Genomic DNA, 8,179 nt, shown 5'->3' with positions numbered 1-8,179 from the left:
ATTAACTTGTTATTTCTTCAAGTGCATATATTATCTTGGATATAATCACATACATACCAACAATAATTCTGATTATCTTGATTATTTATTTATTGCACTAAAGAAGAATCAAAATACTAAGATTGAAAAAGAATATACAGAAATATAATAAGAAATGTATATGATTTACAATAGTGAACGAGGATGTAATGCGAAATTAGTAAGTTGTTTATCAGTAATTTTTTATAAATAAAATCTTTCATAATTTATACACTTTTTTTTTATTGACTAAAATATTTGTCTATTGATATTTGACTTTTTCTTTTATACGAACATTATAACTCTAATGTTATATTTAGCTGAAATAGCTCGGAGGTAAAAATAAAATAATTATGCACCTCAAAATACAATGTCTCACTTATATCTATGCTTGTTTTGTTTTTTTATTCCAATGGTATAATGAGAAAAAAGTTTGTAAAAAATATATATATTTTTTTAAATATAATTTAATATACTGAAAACGTTTGAACCATTCTAATTGCAGACTAATGTTTCAGAAGGATAAACAAATTTGGGCCAATAATGTCACTTATGATCTCTAAGAGCTAAATGTTTTAAAGGAATATCTTATTTGAACTGAAATAGTTGTAAAATTCCCAGTAATATTATAACGCTAAAAAACAAATTGCTAATGAAAAATTATTCACAGTGTGCGCAGATATATACTACCCATATATCAGTTTAGTTTATAAATGAATAAGAATTACTACAAAGAATTATGCAATTATTATATTTTTAAAAAATGGATCTACAAAAATGGTACAGAATTTTACAGATTTAATACTTTAGGTAGCATCTTAATTTGATACGAGAAATTAGAACATAATTCTGGTAATCTAGATAAAAGTAGGGACATTTCAATTCCCTAAATTTTACAACATAAACAATAGATCATAATTTTAAAAAAAATTCTTATTTATGGATAAAGTATAAAGCCAGGACACACAAACTGAGACGTCCTCGGGAATTCAAGATTAATCCGACTGGAGGACGTGCCCAGACTGCTTCAGGATTCGTTGACACAGTACAGGGCATCCGAGACCCTACTCATCACAACCGTCTTGTCTTCTACGGCCCCTCAGGATCATAAGCACCATATTGGCTGATATGTTGGAAATATATCTTGCACCTATATGGAAAATCTAACAGCGTAATGCAACAGGACTTGATATATTATATAAGTCAGAGCTTTGAGTTCTTAATTAATTTCTATAGAGGTATTCATGATGTTGTGTTAAATGTACAATGTTTTACTATGTTAAATTTATAAGTATAGTATTGTGAGCAGCCATATTTAAAGCCATGTTTTTTATTTTATTGATATTTACAACTGTATAAAAAATTTGAATTTGAAAAATTGATCATAATGACATAATGATATGATGCAGGATGTAGAGAAACTGCCCAGTAGTTGAACTCTAAAAGTCATGTTAAATGTTAAATGCATAAGATCTCCTAGCGGATTTTCTGAACAACTTGTTTTATAACCTTTCCTTCCAAAACTTCATGTTTTTATTTAATTCTAAGTTTAGATTAAAGTAATTTATTACAACATGCCAAAAAAAAATAGTAAAAAGTGGAAGCTGTGGGAAAGTTTGGCCATGTTGATATTCTAACTTGTGAGGAAGAGAATGAAGATGAACTAATTGACAACCGTCATTACATTATTATTGTTTTCATCCATTGCTTTATTAGTTATAAAAACATCCAAAACAAGGCAAACGCAAACTAGGAGCAAGTAACCTAACACGACAAAACAGTGAAGAGCTCAGCTGCTCTGTCGCATGAAATCATTCTCCATTTAACATACTTAGTAACAGACTCTTAACCATGTTATATGTTATATCGTTTTAACATGCTAAAAAAGGAAATACTTCTCCATTTTATATGAGCTTTTTCCATTTAACACACTTTAACATGTTAAAAATAAAGATCATGAATACCCCTTATGAAAGGTGAGGTTGTGTATAAAATACAATAACATTATATAGAAAATGCTTACTTTTTTTTTACTTCTTTCATGTGAGAAACTGACAGCCAACAAAAAACTACATGAAATACAGTAACTAGGAGCTCCCATGTATATGTTAGATTACCTTTGGCTAATGGAAATAGATCTTCGATCCAGTTCATCAAGTTCAACGGTTGCCTTTTAAAACCAGTCCGTTGGTTTGTCAGTGAAAATTATTGAGAAAAAGAGCTGAGGTGAAGATCGAAATTTGATAGGTGTAAGTCAGTGTACAAAGGGATTCACAAGGGACGCGGGAGGGTCTCGCAACTCATGTAGGATTTATTTAAAAAAAAAAAAAAACTGTATCTTTCTAAACGTTGGAGTATTAGCTAAAATGATATTTTTTATCATTTAAATATTTTCCAAGGTGAAACCATCTTTACCTTAAGTGGGAAATAGGGTTGGCCGCATGTGGAATTTTTGGTATGTTTCAGACAGTCTAGTACAAGAGCCAGGAAGAAATGAAAGGCAGTTATTATATCCCAATTTTTGATTACTTTAATGACAGCTATGTATAATAACTAGTCAAAATTGATGAGCCTGTCAAGTATAGGTAGAGGGAATAAAAAATGACGGCTTTTTCAAAACGCTGAAAATAATTATTTTTAAAAAGATTTGTAGTTAGTGAATTTAGTTTGAGAAATCTATATCTCAGGAAGTATGTGACGTATATATGACTATTAGCACTCAAATTAAATCTAGTTTAATATACCATGAAGTAGTTCATAACTTTCATCTTTATAGGAATAGTAGTTTTCATGACAATTGCTAAAATAAATTGATTTATAGTTGTTCGGGCAATAAGTTTGATTTATGAAGACTTCATTTCGGAAATCATATGACATACATATCTGTCAGCACTCAAATTAAAGCTAGTTAAATTTACTATACAATAGTTTATAACTTTTATCTCTGTAGGAGTAGTAGTTGTTTATGATATTTGACAAAATAAATTCACAAAATGTTAATTTCTATTTGTTTGGATAAAATGTTTGATTTAAAAAAAAAAATTATTGCTAGAACAATAAGACGTACACATGTCTGCCTGTACTCAAAATAAAGGAAATTTAACTTACTATAAATTAGTTTATGACACGTATCTTCGTAGCGTTGGTAGTTTTTATAATATTCGCATATAAATAAATAAATAAAAATTTGTCCAAACAGCTATAAATCAATCTATTATAGCAAATATAATGAAAACTACTGCTCCTACGAAGGTAAACGTGATTAACTACTTTATAGCTCATTAAACTAGCTTTAATTTGAGTGCTAATATACATCTGCGTATCGAATGGTTTTGGAGATATAGATTTCTAAAAATAAATTCACTGGGCTATAAAGCTACTGATCTTTCAGTATATTCGTACATTTTTCTGATTTTTTTGTTTTTAAAAAGCTACATCTCGAGAACTATGGAACGTAAATAGCTCTATTAGAACTAATATGTTAGAAAATTTACTATAGTTTAAATGAAGTTCTCTTAGGTTTACTAGTGTTGCTGGTAGTTTTGAAAATATAGAGCTCTGAATGAAAAATTAATTATTGAACATTAATTATGTGCGAAAAGAACATTAATTAAAGAAGCTCTTGAACATTAATTATGTGCGAAAAGACGATAGAATTATTTAAAGATTTAAAACTTATTCAAAATGTTTATTATTGATATTTTAATTTTATTTTATGTTTGTTAAAGAGGAAATAAAAATAAATATGTATTAGTTTATAGAAGAATATTTAATTAAGTATATAGATAAATAATGTTGGAATTTAAGAATAATAAGGGGGAAAAAATATTAAAATATAGAAAGAACAAAAAATGATAAAATGAAAAAATAAAACAGGTATTACTATTATTTATTATAAATTACATTATTAGAATTAGAAATAAAATTGTCTGACTAGATATAAGTTTGCTTTACATTTTGTAATTCGATACAGTTTCAAATTCAAAATACAAAGGCATTATAAAAACTAGTTTTGCGCACAGTAAGTAGATGATGGTACTGCACCATTTTTACCGTTATCCTCAACTTCCAACTAATTCAGGACAAGTCAGACAACCTATTTTCCGAGAAAAATGCGTTAACACATGTCCAAGCAAAAGTAGTGGAGGAACCATCTGGGGTTATACATTTTTTCATTCCCTGCATGATTAAACATCCCTAAATTCTTTAGTAGCAAAGCAAAATTAATATTACAATAACTATTCCCCTTACTGTTAAACTTTTTAATTCTGTCTAATGGTTGTTATATAATTCATTTAGTGAGTTTGGCAAAGCTTATTATTTTAGAAAAATATTTTCAATGAAGTTCTATATCTGTTTTATTCATATGAATTAGAGTGGTTAATTATAGGGTTAAAATTTTTCATAAACTATATATCATAATAATTTTTGAGACATATATGTAAAATAATACATAGTTGATAAAAAATTGATTGGTCAATTTTAAAAATTAATCTAAAGTTTGCAACCGATGTCTGGTTTTTATTCTTATAAATAATAATATTCTTAATAGTCTGAGTCCTCCTATAATTCAAATAAAGAGTACATTCTTATTAATTTGAATTGATTTCTTACATTACTCTAATGAAATGAACTCTAAATGAAAAGAAGGTTTTTGAAAATAACTACCTTATGAACATATATGAAGTGAAAAAAATAGGCATGCTCAGTCTTGAAAATATTCAAAATATTGCTTTCCAGGAAAACTAAATATATTGTTCAGAAATTTTTTTAAGAAAGCTAAAGAAAGTAGTTGAAAGCTGGCTTCATCAATTTACACAGCAGAACTCTGAAGGGATGAACTCATATCGTAGATTGGAACCAAAATATTAAATAGTTTCAGAGCCCCTAACTCGGACGTTAAAACAGTACCCGTTGTTAGTATCGATGAAAGAAGAATGTAAGGCATAACCCGGATGAATAGCTAAACTTTATTAACTTCCTAAGAGAAAATATGAAGAAAATTAATTTTTTTTTATCGGAAACCGATGGAAAAAAAATGATATCTCAGTTGCTTATATAAAGAATTTTTAAATTCAAACAACTAGTTCATTAATTGAAAAAATGCTTCGTTACAAGATTTTAAAAATATTTGTTTATTAACATTGTAAAATGTACCCAGTGTCCTAAAAGAAAGATAGATTTTTCATTTCATACACAATAAACCGAGTATCGAGGCCTTCTTTTTAATCTTATACATGAATATTTTCCTAAATATTTATTCATTGTAATAAAAAAACCTCATAGAAAACTTTTTTTTTTACATCTAAGGAAATGACGAAAATTCTTAATAAAAACTAAAATAGACTGAGTTACACAAGGATCAGTTTTGGTTATTATTTATTTATTAAATGTTTTTAGACATTACAAATTCTATTATATTAAGATGATGCATATTGTCTCATATTGTGTTCATTGCAATAAAATCATGGTCCAAACACTTTAATGATTTGAAGTAGGTTTGAATAATAAGTGGAAAATAAAACCGAATGAGAGTACAGCAGAAGTTATTTTATTTACTTAATAAAACAAAAAAATAATTCTTAGTGTAATGTGGAAATTAAATTTTATAATGCACATAAATAATAGCATAAACATTTGAGTTACTGCAAACTTGGTTATGAATAGAAAGTTGGATTGAAACCTAGGAAATAAGAAAGGTTGCTATATTATTATAAAAGCTATTCTACCTTACGCATGAATGATCAAATGACAAATAATAAATAAAAGATTCCCATCTATTATTTTCAGTGATATGATCTTGAGAGATTATAACATGAAATCGGCCATTGCATGCTACATGTTAATATTTTATTGGTAAGATAAATAATAAATTTGAAGTTTTAGTCTCTTTTTTGAATTTTGATCGATTTTTTTTTTCTATGACTGACAGCTCACGTTATTAGAAAATGTTTTTAAAAGTTATTATAAGACCGAACCTAACTGTGGTATCCAAGACGAGGTGGCTCTGTAGTGTTTTAACATAAGTAAATAAATATGAAAATGAAAAAAATAAAATACAAATGGTAATTGAGTGAGAAACAACTATTTCATTTCGAAAATTCCCCAAATAATATATCATTTTTAAAAATTTATTTTATAGATATTGTAACTGGTAGCATAAGTAATCCAAAGGTTGCGAGTTCCAGTCCCCGGCCAGGCCCTATCCGAGATTTTTTCAAGTATATAATTATACAATATTCACTCACAGCATCCCCTGGGTACCACTGAGGCCCGTTATTCAATGGGTGGGACTCACAAAAATAGGCGTGGGAGTGACGCACCCACCCTACGAAAACTACGTCATGAAACGTGCAATGTATTTCCTAAATACACCACGCGAGTCCTTGGACCTCCACGGTTTGTCGTGCCGTAAAAAGAATTACATTTCCAAATAAGTTTTTTGTATATTCGTATTTAATCAATTTACAACTATTTCTTGAAATGTCATTTCCCTAATATTAAAAAAATATGACATTAATAAAAGGCAATTTCTATAAAATATAATATAAGAATCTGGTGCAGTGCACATATCATATGGAAAGTGAAAATTTCAAACAATTTTATTTTTTCATAAAAATTTTTATTTTAGGGTTTCTGGAGGTATGAATAACAAATTTAACTTTGTTCTTGCCATGAATACAACAGTTTATCAATAAATATTCTTCTTTTGTAAGTTATCAAATTCTTTCATAGGTCATATTTATTAATTTTACATTACTCTAACAATAAGAACTGGTAGCATAAGTAGAGTAATAAATAAATAGAATAATTTTTATTCTACGAAACTACCGCTATCCACTATGTAGGTCAGAATCAAATTATTATCACAAGTCAATTCCGTAGTCACAGTTATTCCTAACCACGCTATTAGTCAATCAGATGTCGGATTAGGATTGGAAAGAGAGCATTCACATGATTCACCCAAAACGCGGAGTTGTATCAGGGGGTGAGGATGACGGGATAAAAGTCAGGATGTCAGAGGGAAGACATATACAACGGGAAGGCGGGGCTAGAACATGAGATAAAGCATAGAACTGTCAGTGTAACAAGGATCACGATTCACCGCTTTACTTGTCGGCGCAGCAGCGAGGTAAATAGGTTCTGTCTTGGATCTGTTCCGTCCTGGGCGAAGTTAAAATATTTGATCAGGAATTTATTCAGTCAAATTTATTTTACATAGAGAGACTTAGGTAGGTTCATATTTATTTTCAAACAGATCAAAGATGAGCTAATAGTACGATAAAAAAAACTTATTAAAATGTAAATAATAATAAAATATACTAATCATTAATATAAATAACAAAATATACAAATTATAAGCAAGAGTCTGAGTGATTCGGGACAAATGTAGTTAATGGATCTAAAATTTAATTTAATTAGTAAAATTATCAAAAACAAACGTTGTTTAATTAAATAAACAAAATGTATACTAACGTACCACAATCACTTATCCATAGAATGTATTGTTTCTATGCACTGCATAATCATTTGAGAAATATGAATACAGGTATAAACCAAATCAGAAGTAGAAGAGCGAGAAAAAAAAAATTATTCTTATTAAGTTCCAGATGTCTATGGTTTAGAACATTCGTCTATCATACGTGGTTGTAAAAAAAATACTAAAAAAGGATATTTATGTCTATTATTGTTCCCATATTCCTATTTTTATATTATATATTGTTTGTTTTTTAAATAATAAAATTAAAAGAAGGATGAGAAAAAAAAAGAATACAAGTATTCTGTGTATGAACTAATGTTATTATTCTTAATTAAGTGTACGAGAAAAATAATATAAGTATTCCTTTAATTATTTAATTTACTTATTATGTATTTATTCAATACGATAATATTTAATTTTATATGAATGCAAGTATTTGTTTTACCTTGAAATGCCCTTCAGACAATAAAAGAATTTCAGCTCCTTCCTATGTTTTATGCCCAGCGTTGTGTATTGCATTGGCTTCAGTGACAATAAAATGTGCGAAAAAAAGTTTCTTATTTCAGGATGTATAATGGGGTATGATATAATTATTGATTCATATTTATAAAGTAAATTATTTATTTATTTATTATCACTATAATAATTTTATTAAACAATTTATAATATTATTTCTAATTA

General features: G+C 27.9%; 1 long non-coding RNA gene across 1 annotated transcript in view; it reads right to left on the bottom strand.

The window, feature by feature from the left end:
- LOC136796548 (uncharacterized) overlaps positions 1-8,179 on the bottom strand; it is a 277,079-nt gene that overhangs the window by 123,695 nt on the left and 145,205 nt on the right. The window lies entirely within an intron of this gene.

Source organism: Halyomorpha halys, unplaced genomic scaffold (assembly GCF_000696795.3).
Source record: "Halyomorpha halys isolate HHAL.00 unplaced genomic scaffold, Hhal_1.1 Scaffold636.1, whole genome shotgun sequence".
Classification (NCBI taxonomy): domain Eukaryota; kingdom Metazoa; phylum Arthropoda; class Insecta; order Hemiptera; family Pentatomidae; genus Halyomorpha; species Halyomorpha halys.
This window is presented reverse-complemented; position numbering and strand designations above follow the sequence as displayed.